The sequence below is a fragment of the Piliocolobus tephrosceles genome, chromosome 2 (genome assembly GCF_002776525.5).
Source record: "Piliocolobus tephrosceles isolate RC106 chromosome 2, ASM277652v3, whole genome shotgun sequence".
NCBI lineage: Eukaryota > Metazoa > Chordata > Mammalia > Primates > Cercopithecidae > Piliocolobus > Piliocolobus tephrosceles.
In genome coordinates, this window is record NC_045435.1 from 70,468,178 (window position 1) to 70,491,287 (window position 23,110).

General features: G+C 39.5%; 1 protein-coding gene and 1 long non-coding RNA gene across 10 annotated transcripts in view; one reads left to right on the top strand and one right to left on the bottom strand.

Moving 5' to 3' along the window:
* Window positions 1-7,758, bottom strand: part of LOC111533674 — a 32,161-nt gene extending 24,403 nt beyond the window's left edge. The window contains exon 1 of the long non-coding RNA XR_002728939.1: window positions 7,657-7,758. This is a non-coding gene — a long non-coding RNA (uncharacterized LOC111533674). The remainder of the gene's footprint in view (window positions 1-7,656) is intronic.
* Window positions 1-23,110, top strand: part of MAGI1 (membrane associated guanylate kinase, WW and PDZ domain containing 1) — a 685,858-nt gene that overhangs the window by 138,623 nt on the left and 524,125 nt on the right. The window lies entirely within an intron of this gene.

The window sequence follows — 23,110 nt, forward strand, 5'->3', positions numbered from 1 at the left end:
ATACCCAACGTAAGCGTTATCCAGTGTAGGCCTATTTTGGAAACACCCCGGGACTAAGGACTTTGAACCTTATCAGGTTTTTCTGTAGGTATTTATCATTTCCTGCCGAATGCACCCTTGCTTCATTCTTCTGTTCTCTCAAAATAGACTGATCTGCTTCCCAGAGCCTGGCTGCCCACGCTCCTAGCATTCCTCTCAAGGGTTCATCCAGACTGAAGCTGGAATCTCTTAGTCCTGATTGTAAATTCCAGGGAGAAGGTTTCTCATTGGTTCATAATAGGTCAGATGTCTGCACCTGTGGCCAGTGTAATGGAGTTCTGTGCAAAAATGATGGCTGAAAGTATGTCTTTTGTAACCTATAGGGGTAAGAAAATGGCTAGAAAACTGGGGAGACAGGGTATTCATCTGGTAACCCGGTGGTGTTCACTACAGTTGCCTTTTTGTGTTTCTTTGTGGGGCCTCTTACTAACTCCCTCTTCACGCCAATTTCAAGTTCATCAAAACCTAGTCAAACGGTGAGTATTTATATGCATGGTATTGGACAGACAGATATGGCTAAGTAATTCTGTACTAGTATATGATTAAGTGAACATTTATTGAGTGCCTATCATATACTAAGCCCTTTTTCAAGTCTAACACTAGACAAATAATAGATGACTCTCTTAATTTTCACTCACACCTTTATCACCTCTTCCCAATTGTCACACTGTGTTTTCTGTCTGCCTCTTACACATCATGTTCATTGTAGTGAGTGAGAAGTTATCTTGAAGGTTGGTTAGTAATGTTGTGACTTTTACCTTTTATGTCCTGGGTGATGGATGGGATTTTTAAGAGTTAATGAGTCCAAGGATGCCTGACATATGAAAGACACGATATTGCCTGTGTCGCTGCAATAACTTCCAAAGCATGACGATGGGTGTATACTGCCTATCACTTGTCCCCAAGACAAATCCCAGTAGTGTCGAAAGCTCATTTTTGGGGGGTCCAGGTAATTGTAATCATGGGACACATGATAATGTAAAAGCTAATCTGAAATTCTTTTGGAACTTTGATTACTCCCTTTGATCTTAGTATGCAAGTGATTAACTGCAAGATATGTGGAAAATGTTCCTTTCCCTTCATCTTTGGAAGCAAGATCTGTATTTCTATGGGTGCAATGCCATTTTAGCACTCTCACTTTGGACTTGACCAAGACTTTTATGGGATCTGAAAAATTAGTGCATCAGGAAGGGTTTATTTTAATTTGTGTTTCTTAATCCCATTTTAACTTTCTCCCCCTTTGAAAGTCCCATTTAGGGTGTAAGCAAGTTAGCAGAAGTATACATGAAACTGTATTAGATAGCTCTTTGGGGCTCCACATGTATGGAGAATTAACACTGACACCAAGGCCCTTGCCGTGAATTCATTTTTCCAGCATAAAACATGAGAACAGATCATAATTGTTCTTTCTGTTTCCAGCTCTCTTAATTTTATTCCCTTTGGTATTGTTGTCTGTAGGGATTTTTATCCCAGTTATGTCACAAAAGGATGGTAGTGTTTTGCCATGGTGACATTTCCATTATCTGTCAGCACCTCTGAAATGATCTCAGTTTTTTCTGAAGTTGACATTCCTCCCCTGCCTTCCTGTGATCTGTTTTCATTTCTTGATAAGTCTGATTTCTTCAGCGGAATGATCATAATGGGACATGTTATTAGTAAGAATGGTAGAGAGAAAATGGACCTGAGTAGTTACGAACTTCCTTCCTCTGATGACTGTTTTCCTGGAGCTGAATCCTCACATTGTACTTTTTACACTGTGAGTGTTTTTTCTGTTTTGAAAGACATCCACTTCGAATATATTACCTAAAACAACTTTTAGGCCGGGCATGGTGGCTCACACCTGTAATTGTAGCACTTTGGGAGACTGAGGTAGGAGGGTTGCTTGAGCCCAGGAGATCCAGCCCAGCCTGGACAACATGGAGAAACCCATCTCTACAAAAAATTAGCCGAGCATGGTGGTGGTGTGTGCCTGTAGTCCCAGCTGCCCAGGAGGCCGAGGTGGGAGGATCACCCGAGCCTGGGAAGTTGAGGCTTCAGTGAGCCGAGGTTGTGCCACTGCACTTCAGCCTGGGCTGCAGAGTGAGACCCCAGTCTCAAAATAATTTTCTTTAGTTATTTAAAAATATATTTACTTAAATTGACGAATAATAATTGTACATATTCATGGGGTACGTAATGATGTTTTGATACATATAATGTATAGTGATCAGATCAGGGTAATTAGCATATCCATCTTCTCAGACATTTATCATTTCTGTGTGTTGGGAATGTTCAATATTTTCCTTCTAGCTATTTGAAAGTATATAATAGATTATTCTTAACTGTTACGTTGCCATTGTTTTCATTTGTTTTTTTTTTTCCTTTCTTTTCTTTTTTTTTTGAGACAGAGTCTCCCTCTGTCGCCCAGGCTGGAGCGCAGTGGCGCGATGTCAGCTAACTGCAACCTCCGCCCCAGGTTCAAGCAATTCTCCGGCCTCAGCCTCCCGAGTAGCTGGGATTACAGGCATCTGTCACTATGCCTGGCTAATTTTTGTATTTTTAGTAGAGACGAGGTTTCACCATGTTGGCCAGGCTGGTCTCGAGCTCCTGACCTCAAGTGATCCCCCCACCTGGGCCTTCCAAAGTGCTGGGATTATAGGCATGAGCCACCGCGCCCAGCCTGTCATTTGTTTTTCTATGTCAGTATACTTTGAAGGACTTTGTATACTAAGTGTTTCAAAATAACAGGAGCTTTTGTGAAATGAGACATACAAATGAAGGAGACATGAACTTACCCCTATTTTCTGTACCTGTCAACGATTTGAATTTCAGGGTTTTTATTTTGTTTTGTTTTGTTGTTTCTGTTTATGTATGTGTATAATGTTTTTTACACATACACATGTACACGTACAAATGAACAAGCCTGTGTACATTTAATTTTTACAAATAAATGCCTACTTTTTCTGATGCCATATTAAACTCTTCCATATTACTGCCTTTTCCTAGGGTTTTGTAAAATAGTACTTTATCTCCAATAGTACTATCCAGCCACCTTTTATTTAAAGTGTTCAGTGGACCATTATTTGGGATGAATAAAAATTTGATGTTATGCCACAGAAAGGTAGGATTTTGGGGAGAAACACATACAGGAAACAGGTGGAAATAGATACATTGAGAAGAATCCTTTTGAGCAGGGATTTTTGTAGAAAGCATTAAAACAAATCGTATATCAAGCTCTCTGGCTGGTGGTCAGTCTAATCACAAGCATTTATTCTTAAGTGTCCTACACAGAGAAAAAGCTGTTTATGAGTCTATCTCGAATTAAATATTTGGATTTGGACTGCAACTTAATTTTAGGGAGAAAACATCTGTCTTTTCTGAAAACAGTATGCCTTTAACAGTGATCCCTGTGGTAGAATGTTGTTGAAATGCTTAAATACTTTCCACTAAGTTTTTTTGTCCCCCTTTCCTTTCTTCGTTCTTTTTTTTTTCGGACAGGATTGTACTTTGTTGCTCACGCTGGAGTGCAGTGGTGCGATCATAGCTCACTTTGGCCTCAACCTCCTGGGCTTAAGTGATCCTCCCACTTCAGCCTCCCTGGTAGCTGGGAATGCAGGGGTACAACCATGCCTGGTTGATTTTTTAAAAAAAATTTTTGTGGAGACAGGTTCATTTTTTTTTTTTTTTTTAATTATACTTGAAGTTCTAGGGTACATGTGCACAACGTGCAGGTTTGTTACATATGTATACATGTGCCATGTTGGTGTGCTGCACCCATTAAGGCGTCATTTACATTAGGTATATCTCCTAATGCTATCCCTCCCTCCTCCCCTGACCCCACGACAGGCCCCTGGGTGTGATGTTCCCCGCCCTGTGTCCAAGTGTTCTCATTGTTCAGTTCCCACCTATGAGTGAGAACATGTGTGTTTTGTTTTCTGGGAGACAGGTTCTTGCTGTGTTTCCTTAGCTGGTCTGGAACTCCTGGGCTTATTAAGCTGTCCTCCTGCCTCAGCCCCTCAAAGTGTTGGGATTAAAGTCTGTTAATTTTCTAATGCAAAAGAATGGTACATGTTTATTACAGAACTATTAGGAAGAGCTAAGCCAAAAACTCACCTATTTTTCCAGCCATCAAATATAACCAGTTTTATTCTTTAGTGATGTATTGGTCCTCTGTATTCACGGGTTCCACAACCAGCTGCAGCTACAAATTATTTAAAAAAAAAAACCCAACAACCCCAAATAGTACTACAATATAGTACAAATAAAAAAATACAGTATATCAACTATTTATATAGCATTTATATTGCATTAGGTATTATAAGTAATCTATAGATTATTTAAATTACACAGGAGGATGTGCATAGGTTTTATGCAAGTACTGTGCTATTTTATATCAGAGATGTGAGCATCTGTGGATTTCGGTATCCAAGGGGATCCTGGGAACCGGTTGTCTTGGATATGGAGGGGCAATTGTATTATTCTAGGTGTATTGTGTGTAGGTGTATAAAATCAAAATTTATATTGAGGAGTATACATTTTGTTACTTGAATATTCATTTCCTGTGAAATCATGAACATGTTGCCATGTCAAAGAAAAGCCCCACCTGGTTTTACACTATCATTTTGAAGTTTTACTTAGTATTTCGTTGTATGGATGTATACTGTCCTTATTATTGTTGGGTATTTAGGTTGTTTCCAATTTGTTTGTTTGTTTTTTTGAGACAGGGTCTCTGATGCCCTGCCTGGAGTGCAGTGGCACAGTCATAGCTCACTGTAACCTCAGACTTGCAGGCTCCAGCATCTTCCTGCCCCAGCCTCCTGCATAGCTGGGACTACAAGTGTGAACCACTGTGACCAGCCAGTTTTTCACGTTTTAAACAACTCTGCGTTGAACATCCTTATAGCTAAATCTTTCTTCACATGATTCGTAGTTTTCTTGGACAAGCTCCCCAGATGTGAAATTGCTGAGTCCAAGGTTTTGATAATTTCAAGTCTTTTTTTCTTCTTCCTAAACCGCATACAACCAAAGTGGCTTCTATTGGTAACCTTCCTGTTGGACGTGGACATGGTTGTACTAATCATGTCGTGATTACTATTGTTAGTAGTAATAATAAAAATACTTATTATATGTAGTACCCTGGTGGTTTCAGTTTTGATTGGGACTTCAGTTTTCTTTCTTGTCTTAGTCCTGTATAACCTGAATTTAAAGTGAGTAGGAACATTGGCCTTTTGTCTGTTGCCTATAGGGATAAAAATACTGCAGTGGGTAGAGATTTTGGTCTGGCTGGGGGCTTCCCCATGTCAGCCAGGCTGTTGGGTACTATTGAGCTGGTCCTTGCAGCATCACTTCTTGAGGTTTGCAGAGATGCAGTGGTAGTGGGTCAGCCTGTATTCCTCTCCAAGCTGGGGGTGGGGGCGCTGAGCGAGTGTTTCCAACAAAGAGCAATCTGGGTATCTATCTGCTTCTAGGCAGCTAAGGAATGCTGAATAATTAATAGCTTTCCAGGGAAATATTACTTGCTATAGTTGAATATTCTTTTGGACTTAATGCCAACTATAGTTTGATGATTGAAAAGTCCCTGCAGAGGAAAAAGTGTTTAGAAGCAAATGTATTGATGGTATTGATGGATATTGTTTTTCAGTGGTAAAATGGAGGGTAATTGACATAAGTTTGAATGGGACTTCACCATCTCAATGACTTTATTTTGATTTTAGCCATTTTTATGCACTTGGCACATGAAACTGTAATGAATTTAGGTTAAGTTATTCCCTTTGATAAAGAAAGCTGCCGGATAGATAGATGGTCATTAATCATATAAAGATTCTTTGTAGGGATTTGGAAAGAAAAAATTGGATTATTGTTTGAAGACAAAGGGGGTGTCTACCATGCCTTGCCTTCTCGAATGAATTGTAGTACTTTCGAGAATTCTGGTCTCTGATCCTGAGGGTGGCAGTTTAATTTCTGAAATCTGAAGGTGTCACACAAACTCAGACAAGCAAATTGCCTGTATATTTCACATGTTGTGTTCTTTAATGCCTAAGAATGGTTAAGACATTGAGTGAAGAGAACAGGGGCTGGAAAAGAGGTGCTAAAGTTTTGAATGAGGCACTCTGCCTGTTGTACTAGCTGTGAACCCATCTGGGGAACAAGTACTGACACTGCCCACTTAGAAGAAGACATGTTTGTTAAAGAGGTACAGTTGCCTTTATGGCTGGCATTTTAGTTAACCAATAGCAAAATAAAGGACTGATGGATTTATTATCAGATTATGCACAACCGTGTACATATTGCTAAATCCTCCATAAGCATCACAGGTATCTAAAATAAAAGAGAAGTTTTGATTTGTTTTAATAAATAACATTAGCTAGCACCTCCATTTCTGACCATTCAGTCCTGTTTGGAAATGCCACAATGATGGGCGTGTGTTATTTTGACCTCATGTGAAGGTTCCATGACAACAGTAAACATTCATATTGCAGATTTTCATAAGTCTATAAATCTGGATGAGGCAAGTGTCCTCAGCCTGCAATAAAGATGTGTTATGAAATTTCCCGTGCCAGAAGAGACACTCAGAGCTGGGATTGGCCTTTTCAAAAGCTGTTGATGGTGATGAGTGGTAACTCCACTTTTAGTTTTGGCATCAGATGGAGTTTGTGGCTCATTGGTTTCATTGTGTTGCCTGGGTATGTCCTATTTAGACTTAATTGAATGGTTTACACCACTGTCCTAGGTGGTTGCTGTTCTTTTCAAGGACTGTCCTTACTGAATACCCTTGGTATTTTATTTCTCTTTTCTTACACGAATCCTCAATTGCAACAACAAAGAAAATGCTAACATTTGACATCACTGGTAAACTAAGAATGCTTTAGATTAGGATTTCCATTTGCTGCCTTTCCAAATTTGATAATTTATACTTGGATATCCTTTTAGCATATTTTTGGTGGAATGGTTCACTTTATTATTATTATTTTTTTAAGATGGATGTTTCCTAGCTTTCACCAAGGAACAACTCAGTTTCAATGGAATGTTTTGTAAGTATGATGTAATGGAAATTTCACAGGATTTGGAGTCACAAGGGCCTGCGTTGGCATCTTAGTGCCATTATTTATTAATTGTGTGACCTTGGGCAATCACATAGCCTCTCTGAACTTCCATTTTCTCACTAGTAGGTAGAGATGATATTATTGTCTTTTTTTTTTTTTCCTTTTTGTGGAGAACGGGGTCTCGCTGTGTTACCCAGGCAGGTCTCGAACTCCTGGGCTCAAGCTATCCTCCCGCCTCTGCCTCCCTGAGAGCTGGGATTACAGGCGTGAGCCACCGCGCCCGGCCGAGATGATATTATTGATTGTTATTTAGGGGTTGTGGCAGAAATTATGCTGTTCTTATGACTTTGAGATTCTTTCCATAGGGAGGCGGGTAGTGATGTCTCGTTCCTTCTCTTTGTATGGAGGGGTGGCCATGTGATTAAGGTGGAGCAGTGCTGTGAAACTTCCAAGATAGGGTCATAAAAGGTGATATAGCTTCTGCCTGGTTCTTTTGGGACACTTGGTTTTGGAAGTCAGCTAGGAGGCTGCAAGGGAGCTCAAGGAGCCAAATGGTGAGGCCACATCTAAGTGTTCCAGGGGAGGTGAAACACACCTGAGGTTTCAGATGATTCTAGCCCTGGGCCATTGAGTTGCCTGCAGTTTTCCCAGTGTAAGATCCAGACATCAGGGAGCAGAGACAAGCATTTCAGCTGTGCTTTGTATAAATTCCTGACTCACAGAAATTGTGAAAGATAATAAAATGATTGTTGTCAGTTTACACTGATTTGCTAAAATGATTTGTTACACAGCGGTAGATAATTGTAATAAAGATATCGTGAGATTCAAATAAATGGTAGTTCTCCTTCTAATTTTGCATACTGTCTCTGTCACTTGGTAACTGTGTGACCTGGGGCAAAATATTTAACTTCTTTGTGTCTGTTTTCTTAATTGTAAATGGGGCTTATGATAATTCCCTCTGGACTTCTGATGAGAATTAATGATATGATACTTGATACGCTCAATGAATGTAACTTGTCATTATTTTTTGTTAAACTATATTGTTGGATTTTGGGAATGCATGAAAAAACTTGTTAATTGTATTTTGATTTTTAAAGGACCTATGTGAATTTTATTTTGTACCTTTCTCTAGGCAAGAAACAAGTTCGAATGTAATTTTCATGAAATGAAAAAAAAAAAGAAAAATGAATAGTAAATCTGATGCTAGTATCTGCCATTTATTTCACATATTTTTTCTAAGGTTGTATATGTCTGGGAACCTTTGGCTTTGCTTGGTAGAAAGAGGACTTACGACTCCCAATTAGAGGACAACAATAGAGAAGAAGGGATGAAGGATGGGAGGTAGGAAAGAAATCTTATTTTCAGTAACTTATGTGCCAGAAACTGCACTGTAGTCTTTTACCAGTGTAGTCTTCTTAGATACTCTGAGACAGATAATAAGAAAAGAATGGATTGTTACTTAATTTTTATCGTCACTGAAATCGAGGTTATTAGTGTCCTTCTCTGGTGTGTTACGCGGAGAAAGGAACAATGATTGCAGTTTTACTTTCAGGCTAAAAGCTACAAATCTGAGCTCACATTTCTGTTTGTTTCTGCCTCTGACCCTGGGTGGCTTTGTGACCTCTCTAAGCCTCAGTTTCTTCAGTTGTCAAATGGGTCTACTAGTGTTTCCTATTTCCTTGCATTGTTAAAGAAAAGCCCATGAGAATCTGTTTCCTAAACTAGCCTGGTCATAAGAATGATTGTAGTGCGTTTTTTAAAATAATGGGACCCATCCCAGAGCTACAGAATTAGAATTTCCAGGGATTCTGTGATTCAGTGCCCCACGTAAGTCTTACGTTAGGCTGATTTGGGAGGTGTTAAAACAACATGTAAAGTTGAACAGTTAAGACCTAATAAATAAATGTTAGCTGCTGTTATAATTATACTTGACATTAATTTAATGTTTTAGGTAAGTTCTTTTATATATGTTCTTTAGATTTGCTTTGGTAGATTTTGATAATTTCTGAAAAATAAACACAAGAATGCCTGCAAATGTTGGTATGCCACTTAAATAAAATCTGATTCTGCTATTATTTTATGTCCATCAAGAAGTTATGAAAAGTTTTCTCTTTTTCTTTCCTCTCTGAAATATAGATTATCATAACTAAGTTAATGAGTTCTTCCCAACCAACCAAACCTTTTGAAGTTTAGGAAGACTATGGATTGAGACATCTTTTTCTGTAACATAATTAAAGAAAAATAGATTCACAGTTAGGGTCATTGAACCTTGAGGGAATTTGCCCATTGGCTGCCCATCAGGCTGTGATCAGAAGTTTTCATGTTATATGTCACATGATAATTAAGGATGGGGAATAGCTATTTTAGAGACTCTAATTAAAGACTGTGTTTTCTATATAATGAGTATCTATAATGAGTTTTCCATATGAAGTATCTATTTAGAGCAATATGCGAGGGGGTGTATCTCATTGTCCAGCAAATTCCTATTATAACTGGTTACTTGTCACGAATTTGAATTGGAGCAACATGGGTTTGTATCCCAGTCTTCCAACACCTTAGGGCTGTTGTCATGCATGTTGCTTGTCAAATATTTTGCTGAATACTTTGGAGTATGGTTGCTTTTGTCACCCTTGGTTACATTGTGTATCATGTTGACTCCTGCAAAGTAGTGGGGAAAAGTAACCCTGGTAATGTATAATTAACTTATGAAGCAGAAAATACTTCTATCCCTTAATCTAATATTTTAGTTTGTTGGGGCTTATTGTGCTAGCAGCCCAGGCTTCTCTTCCAGTTGTGCTTTAAGGGTTTTGTTGATTGTGCTTACCTAAGTCCTAGTTCAATGATTGGTCAGTGATGGGTGGTAGGGCCTGGCATATTGCCAGATTTGTAATAGGTGCTCAATAAATGACCTCTTATCATTATAGTTATCTGTCTCATTCTTTACAGAGCAAGTAGTTGTCCAAATTACAAACCCATTAGAATAGTTTTTTGTTTTTTTTTCTTGTTGTTGTTGGTTTCTTTCTTTCTTTTTTTCTTTTTTTGGTTTTTTGAGATAGGGGCTCACTGTGTCGCCCAGGCACACTGCATCCTCCTCCTCCTGAGCTCAAGCTGTCCTCCCACTTCAGCCTCCCAAGTAGCTAGAACTACAGGCGCATGCCACCGTGCCTGGCTACTTTTTGTAGTTACGGGGTTTTGCCATGTTGCCCAGGCTGGTCTTGAACTCCTGGCCTCAAGCAATCCTCCTGCCTCTCAGCCTTCCAAAGTGCTGGGATTACAGGTGTGAACCACTGCCCAGGCTAGAATAGGTTTTGTTGTCTAAACAAACAAGGCGATAAATTTTATTCTTGTTTTTCTTTCCAAGTTAATGTTTTGTGCTGTTCCAGCTGGCTATTGACAAATACAATGGGAGTTCAATCAATGTAGCTTATTGGGATAGTTCTAAAATTGGAATCTGGGTTGCAGTTCCAGCTGTATAACTGGCTTTGGGCAAGATCCTTCAACCATAGTGGTTCTCAACTTGTACCTCTTATAAATAGATGGGCTGATATTTTGTGACTTGTACAACTCCTGAGTTTTTGGCTATGTGAATCTGCTTGTTCTTTTAAAGAAGTGTTTGCGTTGGATGTGGTGTTAAAGTTGGAATGTTCTTGCAAGTCCTTTGGGAAATTTTGGTCCTTGGATCTGTACTGGGCCTTGTTCAGACATGAAATGAGAAAAATATTGTTGAATTTTATAAAGCTTAATATAAAGCTTGAAGTTGGATGCACAAGAACATATTTCTGACCCTCCTTGGCGTGTGTGTGTGCCTGTATGTGAGTTGGGAAGGCATATGATGAGTTTTAAATGTCATCTGGAACTGAGAACTGGTTGCCCACTTTTATTTTTTTCTGTAAACAGCATGAGGTAGACATTAAGATAACAACCTGTTGAAAGACACAAAGCTTGCTTGTGTGTTTTGGCTTTTGTAAGGAACACTGCAGTGACTGTCTTCATACATGTGGCAGCATCCTCATTCTTCTCTGTTGTGAACACATACCAGTACATTTCTGTACATACTAGTACATTCTGCTTATCTTTTTGGTGTCGGCTCAGGTGGCACCCCCTCCAGGAAGCCTTACCTGACAACCCCCTGGACCCCCAGACTATGTGTGTAGATTTTTTCAATATAGTAGCATTCGATAGATGGTAACTGACATTATTATTTTCCTTATTAGTACAGATTCTTTCATTGTTGTGTTACTTATTGTTATGTTAAGGCCTCCCAAGTTAAACTCCTGTGTTGTGCTGACTTTGGAAGGCAGACTACTGTTTCTGGCGGCAGCTTTTAGGCGAGTATTTCTCCCCTGCCTCACAGATGTTCAAAAGTTGGTTGGCATGAGCTTAGAATTTTTTGAACGTCACCAGTGGTATTCAAGAATAGTCATTACTATGACTCATGATGTAGCTGAATAGAGGAGAGAACAGAGACTCATGACAGTGGACTGAAAATGTTGAGTGTGTCGCTAAGCCCAGAAGAGAAAAGTCTGTGCAGATACAAAATATGCAGCAGCAAATGGGCTTCTAAAAAGACTCAGAAACAGAAGGGGTTCTCGTCTTTTTAAAGTGATGGATCTTTCCCATCTCCTTGCCTACATTCTCTCCTACATATCAGATGATTACTTTCTTTGCTTATTTAATTCAGCCATCTCACTCTGACCCATGGATATTATATCATCCAGGTCAACTGAAGGATCACTCTGGATTAGTGTGGTGGTTTCAGTCTTTTAGAGGCTATGCTTCAAAAAGTTTCACAGATGCTTACTTAATATTAGTTGTACTTTTAGGACCTCTTGGTTTTGGAAAACTGCTATGAATCTGATAATGAACAGTACTAGCCTACAGAGGTCATTATACATTTTATCTATGTAATATTACATTTGTTACATATGTATACATACATATGTAAATATATACATAAACATACACACATATATGGCATCTGTATATTATAGAAAATACTTTTACTCACATTTTTTAGTGCACAGATAATTTCTGGTGTACCTGTAGAATCCCAAACCCCTTGGAATAACCATTTTCCGTCTGTCAGATTTTGTGGTTCGTAGTTTTTGAGAGCATTGAATTGGAAGGTCTTGGGCATCCTGGCCAGTCTTCTGGCTTTTTTCTTTTTTTTTTTAGAAAGGAGAAATTAAAGCTTTTAGTTCTTTAACATCAGTATTTCATTTTTGAGTGTTCAAAAAAATCTTAAAGATTGTTTTAATGTGTATGTATTTGTGTATATTTGTGTATTTAAGACTTGTGAATCCAGTTGCTAGTTTTAATTCTAAATCTCCTTTCATTTCTAATTTCATTAAAAATTGTATCCCATGTACTACTTGTATAATTTTATTTTCTTAACATCTACCAGTGGTAACTTGCAATGTATTCCAACATTTTTTTCTTCTTAACGTAGCCTCATAGGAATTCTTTTGGACATAAAGATTTATAATGGACCTCTTGAATACTTTGGTTGCCAGTGCTAGACATATACTAATTCCCTGCTCAGTGCTTCCCTTGGCTCTGACTCTGAAGATGAAAGTCTTCTTTTCTCAACTTCTCCTTGATTATTCTTGTGCTTTTGTAAAGTTATTGAGATGGGTTCTGATGCTTCATATGGCTTGTTAGATTTTAAGTCCTGTCACCATTAGGAACAGTCTGTTCTAGAAATGTTTGAAGTTCAGGGCCTTCACACACAATTATGTGGTGTCTTTCTTTTTTTCTTTTTTGTTTTTTATTATACTTTAAGTTCTAGGGTACATGTGCACAACGTGCAGGTTTGTTACATATGTATACATGTGCCATGTTGGTGTGCTGCACCCATTAACTCGTCATTTACATTAGGTATATCTCCTAATGCTATCACTCCCCCCTACCCCCTCCCCACAATAGGACCCGGTGTGTGATGTTCCCCTTCCTGTGTCCAAGTGATCTCGTTGTTCAATTCCCACCTATACACCATGGAATATTATGCAGCCATAAAAAAGGATGAGTTCGTGTCCTTTGTAGGGACATGGATGCAGGTGGAATGCAGCTGGAAACCATCATTCTCAGCAAACTATCACAAGAACAGAAAACCAAATACCATATGTGGCATCTTTCTTACCATCAGGTTGGGTAGTGGGAATTGTTTTCACTGTAGAGAGAAGGTAATTTCACTAATCAACTGGGCACCTTTTAGAAAGATTGGGTTTTGCTGATCTCAAAAAATCTTAGTTTGGTGATAGGTTCTTTAGGAAACACACAACATACCATGTTGAACTAATAGCAACCTGAATGATACAGTCAGTTATTGATAGTGTCATATATAGGTTCTAATAGTTGCTAACAATGAATATGATGTTAATGTGTGTTTTATGTGCATCATCATTTAGGATAGTGTATCTGTGCTGTTCTCTTGTGTGGAAATAAGTTCAGTGAATAATAGGTCACCCAGTAAGTGAGATAATGGGCAACCTACCATATCCTCATGGGGTCTTGATAGCCTTAGGACCTTGATCGAAGCTCAAAGATGAACTAACTTACCATCCAAATTGAAAACACTGTGCCTTAGATAATAGTGGTGTCCTATGATTGTGAGCTTATTAACATCCTAACCAGACATAGAATTTTTATTTTTCTCTCTCTTTAGTTTTTCACGAGTTTTCTGTTTACTGTCTCTAAGAGAAATTGTGGTATTTGTTAAAGGTAAGGAAGTTAAAGAAATAGATTCAGGTTTTATGGTATGTTATAATTTTTTTTAATGCACAATGGAAGTTACAGGTTTATGAATTGATATCCCAGAATTCAGAAGTTTTATTTGTAGCTAGATAGAAATTTTATTCCCCTCTCCTGCCCCTGCCTTTTTTTTTTTGGTATCAGTCTGCTGTACAGAGTTCTAATATGTGCTTTATTTTTGTAGTTTTCGTATATTACTAAAGTAATACATGTTTATGGCAAAAATTCAAATAAAACACAGGAATATAAAGTAGAAAACTAAATTTTCCTGTTACCTCCTTCTGTTCTCAACCTAAAATTCTAATCCTCCAGAGGCAACCCGTTTGGGATATATTTTTTTCAATTTTTCTATGCAGATAAAAATATGCATATGATCTTTGGAATCTTTTTTCGAGATGGCATACATACTTATTTTACTCATGTCTGAGAATCTTGGTTTCAGCTTAGACTATTCTTAATCAGTATTTTATTTTTATTTTAAGTGCACCTTGTATTTTATGAGTTTCCACAGAAGCCTTTGACATTAACTAGCGACTTTATTTTCTTAAATTATTAAGAAATGACAGTGGTATATTCCCATTCTGAAATGTTTTTTGAAGAAGAGATGTATAGGATCAGGTTGGAGAAATTAAATAGCTTACTGTTTCAATACTGGTTATTTTGTTCAAGGTTTCTGTGTATCAGCCAACATATAGGTTTGGCTGCATTAGCAGATACCTCAAATTGTAGTGGCTTCAATATGGTAGAAGTTCATTTCTACCTTATGTAATGGTCTAGCCGTGTAATAGTCCTACACTACTGTGATTCTGCAAGGTTGGGAACTGAGATTCTATCTCATATATTGGTCTGTCATTGTAGAGATATTGTCCTCCTGTGCATTCTGGCTAGTGGAACAGAGACAAGAGGAGAGCAGGTCTCTTCTCTTCACAGGCACGGCTTGGAAATGACACACTGTGCTTCTGCTCACATCTCATAAGCCAGACCTTGCTCATGTGGCCGTAACTAGCTGCAACAAAAGCATTTAATCAGGGCAGCCATATGCTTAACTGAGAGTTTGGAGGAAGGGGAGAATGTATTTTTGGAGGTAACTCTGTCTTTGCTGAAGAGCATGCCTTTATTATTTTTTAAAAAGGGAATCTTGAGATACACTTATTTGAGATTAAATCAAAAATCCCTTTGATGTGCCAAATGAAAAAAAAATTGCTATTTAGAATATTTTCTTGTCCTCATCCATTTATGCAGTTTGACTGTCAAAAAATACAACATATAATCTTGCTAACAATAGGACATTTACATATGAACTTTCTATGCAGAATTGGTGTGAAACAATATCTTATTAGGTAATAAAACTATGTAAAATAGGGAGATATGAAATATAAGAGCCTATTTCTCAATGGAATGAAAGGTTGGCCCATTACAGTTCTCAACTTAAGTATATAGCACATTATTCCTTCTAAGGTGATTTTTGCTTTAAGTTATACTTGTTTGCTATAGTTAGAAAATATAGATAAATAAAACTGTAACATCTGTGCTCAGAGATAACCACCATTCAACATTTGATTTTTAAATAATATTATGTAGTATGAGTGTATATGTGTGTATGCATGTATACACATGCCGACAGACACCACCTATAAGCACATGAGCACTTATTGTATAAGTTATAACCATTTCATAGTGTATTAGTTTGCTCTCATGCTGCTAATAAAGATATAACTGAGACTGGGTAATTTATAAAGGAAAAAGGTTTAATGGACTTTAGAGTTCCACATGGCTGAGGAGGCCTCACAATCATGGTGGAAGGTCAAGGAGAAGCAAAGTCATGTCTTACTTGGTGACAGGCAAGAGAGCATGTGCAGGGAAACTGCCCTTTATAAAACAATCAGATCTCATGAGACTTACTCACTATCATGAGAACAGCGTGGGTAAAACCCACCCCCATGATTCAGTTACCTCCCACTGGGTCCCTCCCACGACATATGAGGATTAGGGAAGCTACAATTCAAGATGTGATTTGAGTGGGGACACAGCCAAACCATATCACATACCCTTGAGTTTTGTTTTCTCCCCTCATTATACTTGATAGGGAATAATGTTCACAATATACGTGAAAACTTTTTGTTTTTGTTTTTTTGAGACAGAATTTTGCTCTTGTTGCCCAAGCTGGAATGCAATGGTGCAATCTCAGCTCACTGCAATCTCTGCCTCCTGGGTTCAAGTGATTCTCCTGGCTCAGCCTCCCAAGTAGCTGAAATCACAGATGTGCACCACCACACTGGGCTAATTTTTTATATTTTTAGTAGAAACGGGGTTTCACCATGTTAGCCAGGCTGGTCTTGAACTTCTGACCTCAGGTGATCTGCCCACCTCGACCTCCCAAAGTGTTGGGATTACAGGTGTGCGCTTCTGCGCCCGACCTGAAAACATTTTTTTATCCAGGTATCTATTTTATGGATATTTTCTAATGTATTTTATATGTGATTTTTTGTTGAATATTTAGGTTGTTTCTGAACTGCTTTCATAAACAATGATGTGATGAACAGTTTTTGTGCATATGGTCTTATATATCTCTCTGAATATTTCCTTGAGACAAATATTACATGTGGAATTACTTGGTTATAGGATCTATAGGTTTTGGTACACATCATGCTAATACAAATTTTCTTATACTCTCCCCAATCCTTAAATCTCTGTTCCTCTAACAGAAAACCAAATACCACGTGTTCTCATTTATAAGTGGAAACTAACATTGAACAATAGACACTGTGGCTCCCAAAGTGGTGATGGAGAGATGGAGGAAGGGGTTGAAAAATGCCTGATGGGATTGTGTTCACTACCTGGGTGACAGGATCACTGGAAGCCGAAACCGCAGCATCATGCAATATACCCGTGTAACAAACCTGCACATGTACCCCCTGAGTCTTAAAAAAAAAGAAAAAGAAAAAGACAAGAAAATATTTGTTCATTTGATAGCAAAATTAGTTGTTTAATAGCTCAGTATTTTAATAGTTAGAAAATGGATTCAAGTTGTCTTAAATGTACTTTTCCTTAACTTTATCTCACATTTTGATGCCATGCTTTTTGTATTTAAGGGGGGAAGTACTTTTTGGCCATTGTTCACCTATCTTGTGTGTTTCTAGATGGGAGCTTGGTCAAGTTCTCCCTTCCTTCTGCCACCCCATGCAGTACAATTTTTCCTTTTGTATTGGTAATGAGTCTGCACTTGGATACCTCATGCACAGTGGGTACTGTCACTAGTTCCTTCTTGTGTCTAAGAAGAGGCAGCACATAGCAGGGCGGAGGGAGTTGGTAGGCCTTATTCGGACATGTTTTTCTTTCTGTTATATTGTGAATTCAGGAAGCTAATTGACCATCACCTTGAAATCCCTTTAATAAAACCTGTGGTTGGTTTCTTCTACTCTCTGTTTATCTTGCTCTTTTCATTCTTGTTCTTTTCCCTTTAAGATAAGTGTATTCTGTCTTGCTTTTCTACTAGAGTCTCATTTCATTTTTCTTCTTTCTGATTTTTTTTAAGTCTTTTAGGGAATGATTCAGAAAGAATTCTTTTTTCTTTTTGGTAGACTGGGCAGTTAAGACTGAAAAGCTTATTTCTTTCTGATGAACAGGAAATGTACTGGCCCCAGTAGTTTACTGGGGGAGTCACATTTTGGGAAACGCCCACAGGCAATTAGTGCGTACATAACCTAAGATAAACAGTTGTTACTGCAGCAGCCATTGTTTCTCCCTCTGTCTGAGGGTAAGAGACAGGGAAAATCAGACTGAGGAGAGGGTTAGAACAGTGGGAAACCCAGTGGCAATTCAGGAATGTGTCATTTGTCTCATAACTGGATAGTCTGATGCCAGTGCTTAAAGCAACAGTTCTTTTTCATAGAATATCTTTTGAAAATTGTGAATATTAATAATTCAGTAAAGGACACATTCCATTTAAGCTGGGTGGTCTTCCAGAAGTAGAATCTCGTAGCAAATTGCCAGTTTCTGTAGAATTCCAGAGATAAGTCTTTGTTATAATTGTTGTGAAGAATTATTTGTTTAGCAAGTATTAAATTCTTCCTTACTGTGACCCACCCTGTTTATAAAATATATATTCTTGTTTATCCTTGAGAGTCACATTTCAGAATTATTTGATTTTGTTTCTTTTAGACTAGCATTTGCAACTTCTGTGTAGGAGGGTTTTGTGAAATATTTTTTCCAACTTGTTTAGGTAACACAAAATCCAACTTCAATAACTGTTGTGTAGTAAAATGCCTGAATCCTTTTTTATGCCATTTGCTAATATGTTGAGCTCATTTCGAACATATGCTTTTAAAACTGTGCTCTTCACTTGAGTGGCCATGGTATTTCCAGACCTGTGACTTTTTACTGTAGCTTGAGCCACGAAATAACTGGAATGTTAAAAGAAACTGGGGAGATAAATGGTTGGATAAGTTGCTGATTAGGCCACAGGTTAGGGGCAGCTAAGATACCTGACTGCTTGTGAGGTCAGCTTGTCCCTTCCCTTCCCTTTTCCTTTTACTCTTTTCTTTTCTTTTCTTTTCTTTTTTTTTGAGACAGGGTCTTGCTCTGTTGCCCAGGCTGAAATGCAGTTGTGTGATCATGGCTTACCGCGACCTCAGCCTCCTGGGTTCAAGTGATCCTCCCACCTCAGCCTCCCAAGTAGCTGAGACTACAGGTGCACACCACCATCCCTGGCTAATTTTTTCTGATATTTTGTAGAGATAGAGTTTCACCAGGTTGCCCAGGCTGATTCTGATCACCTGTGCTCGAGCCATCTGCCTGCCTCAGCTTCACAAAGTGCTGGGATTACAGATGTGAGCCACTGTGCCTGGCCAACTTGTGCATTTTTGGCATGCACATTTTCTTTTCTGATTTATTCTCTTCGTTTTCCTTTCTTTCTCTCTCTTCCCCTCCTCCTTTTTTCCCCCGCAATTGAGGAATGTATCCCTTAGTCTTAATGGGATGGTCCGCCGAGGTTCCCTGCTATCCTGTAGATGGGAAAACATGTGACTTAAGCTCTGTCAATCAGACATACTCTTCCTGAATTTGAGTATGGAACTGAGTGATGTAAAAACTATTCACCCAGAGGTGAACAGAAGAGATTGCTGGTTCCTGTTGCCTAGGTCTTAGAGTTATTTTTATTTCCTACCTTCCTAAGGCTGTTGCTTCAGCTTTGTCTTTTGTGTCCATGTAGTAAACGGCTTTTTCTTCTTTAAATTAGCCAGAGTTGCTTTCTATTACTAACTGAAGAAGCCTGTCTGAAAGCTACGTCTTAGAGTGATCCCAAGGAGCCTCACAAAGGGTGTTTCCCAAGAAACTCACATCAACCCACCTCACAGAGAATGATACAGAGATCGAAATGATTGCTCATGAATTTACAGAAAGAAAACCAACTTTCTTTGGATAGAATGTTTATTGTTGCATTTCAATGCATTGGCTCCCTGTTGGCAAGCCTCAGAGGGGAAGTCAGGAGTTTACTAAACTGAAGGTTGCTTGGGGAATAGGAAGTGTTAGTCATTTGATCTGTGATAGAACTTGATCTCCTCTTGACAGGCCTTGGATGGGCACTGCCTAGCTAGAGCCCTTTCCTCTGCTGGCTTTCCAGAGGATCTTATGCCTTTTTGACCACAGCCTACTTAGATGAAGAAAGGAATTTAAGGGCTTCCTCTCCTATTCAGCCCAGCTGCTAAAAAAAGTGCTTGGATGAACACTAGGAACTGAATCCCCCTCGCATAGACTTGAGAACACATTCCTGTATACCTAGACATTCTTAAGACAAAATAAAAATCATTTGATGAGCTTATAAATGTGTGATGAGCTTATTATACTCATATGGAAGTCCTTTTTTTTTTTGAGAAAGAGTCTGGCTCTGTCACCCAAGCTGGAGTGGAGTGGTAAGATCGTAGCTCATTATAGCCTTCAACTCCTGGGCACAAGTGCGCTGCCTCAACCTCCTGAGTAGCTGGGACTATAAGCACATACCACCAGGCCCAGCTAATTACAAAATATTTTTTAGAGATGGGGGTCTTGCCACCCTGCCCAGGCTAGTCTTGAACTCATGGCCTTAAGCGATCCCAAAGTGCTGGTATTACAGGTGTGAGCCACTGCACTTGGCTTTGTTAAGATATTTAGATCCATCATTTATGCATTGATCAGTTATTTATTATCTATTTCCTAATACCAGGTACTCTCTTATCTAAGAGTATTGGGTGTATAGCAGTGAACAAGTCCCACTGCTTGCCTTTCTTAATCTCAGGGTGCAGAAGAGGGGTTAAAATCAGAAGCCAGAGTGACTCATTCCTATAATCCCAGCGCTTGGGGAGGCTGAGGCAGGTGGATCGCTTGAACTCAGGAGTTCGAGACCAGCCTAGGCAACATGGCGAAACTCTGTATCTACAAAAAATACTAAAATTAGGTGGGTATGTTGGCTCACGCCTGTAGCCCCAGCTAGCTGGGAGGCTGTGGTGGGAGGATCACTTGAGCCCGGGAGGCAGAGGTGGCAATGTGCCACTGCCCTCCAGCCTGGATGACAGAGGGAGACCCTGTTTTACTTACACACACACACACACACACACACACACACACACACACGCATGCACGCGCGCGCCCTAGGGATATTTTATTTCCCATGAAAATGCAGAAGAGGACGAACGTGATGAGATATTGCTGAGATGTGTCCCAGGCCAACAGTAGTATCTTTATCTTTTCTTTGATTCAAGAGGTTACACTAGTTCTATGGATTTTACTCTCAGTGCAGTGGAACTAAGTGAATAAAAATTAGAAGTGTTTCTTCCCTGCCTTTGCTGCTGTGATCCGTTAGTGAGGATCTTCTCCCGGTGGCCTCTAGTTGTCAGCTGTTTATCATCTTCTCAAGTTTGAAGCGTGGAATGCTACTTTTATGACACGGCCATTTCATATGCTGATTCTCCCACCTCATCTGTCATAAAGATACTTGTTTTGGGACCAGTCAGCGGTATTTCTTGTTCATAATTGTCCTCCCAACTTATAGCTCTGCTCTGCTGATACCACTTCCAAATCCCTGATGTTTTGGCTGAATTCTGACACATGGACTCCTTCCTGACACGGGAGATGAGATATTGTATATATACCATTTAGCCCACAATGACATGCACTAAGGGTCGCTGATTTTGGCTACTACTGTGATGATGACAGCAGCCATCACTGCCACCACTGCTGTTACTAGTGTTATCATTACTACTGTATGGGTTTTTACAGGAATTTTCTTCTAAGACTATTTTTTTTCTTCTTGAGACAGGGTCTTGCTCTGTCACCCAGGTTGGAGTGCAGTGGCACAATCTCAGCTCACTGCAACTACCTCCCAGGCTCAAGCAATCCTCCTGCCTCAGCCTTCCGAGTAGCTGGGACTACAGGTGTGTGCCACCATACCCAGCTAATTTTTATATTTTTAGTAGAGACTGGGTTTCATCATGTTGCCCGGACTGGTATTGAACTCCTGCTTTGGCCTCCCTAGTGCTGGGATTACAGGTGTGAGCCACAACGCCCAACTTTTTAATCACACAGATTCTAGCAGCTGATCCCATGTGTCTGTTAGGGATGACAGGGCAGAAACTACAAGGGGAGAGGAGAGACTATAAGTAATTAGAGAAAGAGCTTCGGAGTTCATTAGACAGACCCAGTTCAGCCCACTTATCAGCTGTGTGACTTGAGACAAATTTGTGATTCTTTCTAAGGTTGGTTTCCTAGTCTGTAAAGTGGGAATAATAATAACCATCATGAAATGATTATGCTACCCTTTGACTCCTTTCTATGTACCAGGTATTGTACCTAGACTATCAACTTCAAACCTTATAACTGTAATTTGAGTTGTGGAACTCATGATTATTCCCAGTTTACAGATGATTCTGAGCACAGAGAGGTTAAGAACTTTGCCTGAGAACACACAGCCAGCACTTAGAGGAACTGGGATTATGTCATAGGTGGTCAGGTTGCCCAACGTTGTTATAATATGTGAAGCTTTAAGCATGATGTCTCCTAGCGCGTTGTAACATTTATTCCAAGTCTAATAACATGATCATAAGGTAGGCTTTAATTGTCAAAGAGACCTGTTTCTTCCCTTGTGGAAATCGCCTGACTTCTCTCTGCATGGAACCTTTACTCCCATATTCAGATTCTGCCTACTGTGGTGGATGGGGGCCAGGTCTTTCACTGTCCTTAGCAATGCGAAATGATTGCTGAAAACAGGGGGCTTAATGGTGGACCCTGGGACTCCCAGAGAACTTAAATGCCTCTCTTTGCTCTCTGCTTCCACCTTAATGTCTGACTTTGTATCAACAAGTTGAGAAATTTTCAGCTGAGTCTCTGGTGCATTGATGAACTGACTCACTCCCATTAGGCTGTGGACCTGCCTGGTGGGGATACTCTTGTTTTCCAATGAGCAGGAGTCTTTTTGGTGGTTGTTTTTCAAGTGTGGATTGATGGTATGGAAGCCATTCTAAAGTAGGCTTGTATTGACTTTGATCACTGCAACCCCTAGCTGGAGCTCAGGCAGCAGGGGCAGGTGAAAGGAGGTCGGGCGTGCTGAATGATGTGGAGGAGGGCCTTGGAGAAGGAAACTGCCCACTGCAAAAACCATACTCACCTGTACTCCTTCCCCTACCTATACCTGTTTCGTAGATAAATTGGAGGCAGCTTCTGGTCGGAGCTGGTCATTAAATCAGTACAGGCAGCCTTCCTTTGAGCTGTGATCAGGAGCAGGGCCCTGGGCTATTTGTAACCAGCAGACAGCATTGAAGCAAAGTGTAATATTTAAACTGCCACAAACGAAATATGCACTCATGGTGGGAAACCTATCCATTTTGTCGCTGGTGTGCTTTATCTTTTACTTTTATTTTTTCCTTCTAATCTTGGGGTATAACAAACACTTATTTGAGGATGGTAGAGAATAATAATTTCTTTTTTCTTTTTTTTTTTTTTTTTTGAGACCGAGTCTTGCTCTGTTGTCCAGGCTGGAGGGCAATAGTGCGATCTTGGCTCACTGCACCCTCTGCTTCCCAGGTTCAAGCAATTTTCCTGCTTCGGCCTCCCAAGTAGCTGGGATTACAGGCACCTGCCACCATACCTGGCTAATTTTTGTATTTTTTAGAGACAGGGTTTCACCATGTTGGCCAGGCTGGTCTTGACGTCAGGTGATCTGCCCGCCTTGGCCTCCCAAAGTGATGGAATTACAGGTGTGAGCCACCGTGCCCAGCCAAGTCTGCATTCTTATATCCAATTTTTGATTTGAAGCCTGGAAACTGTGTTAG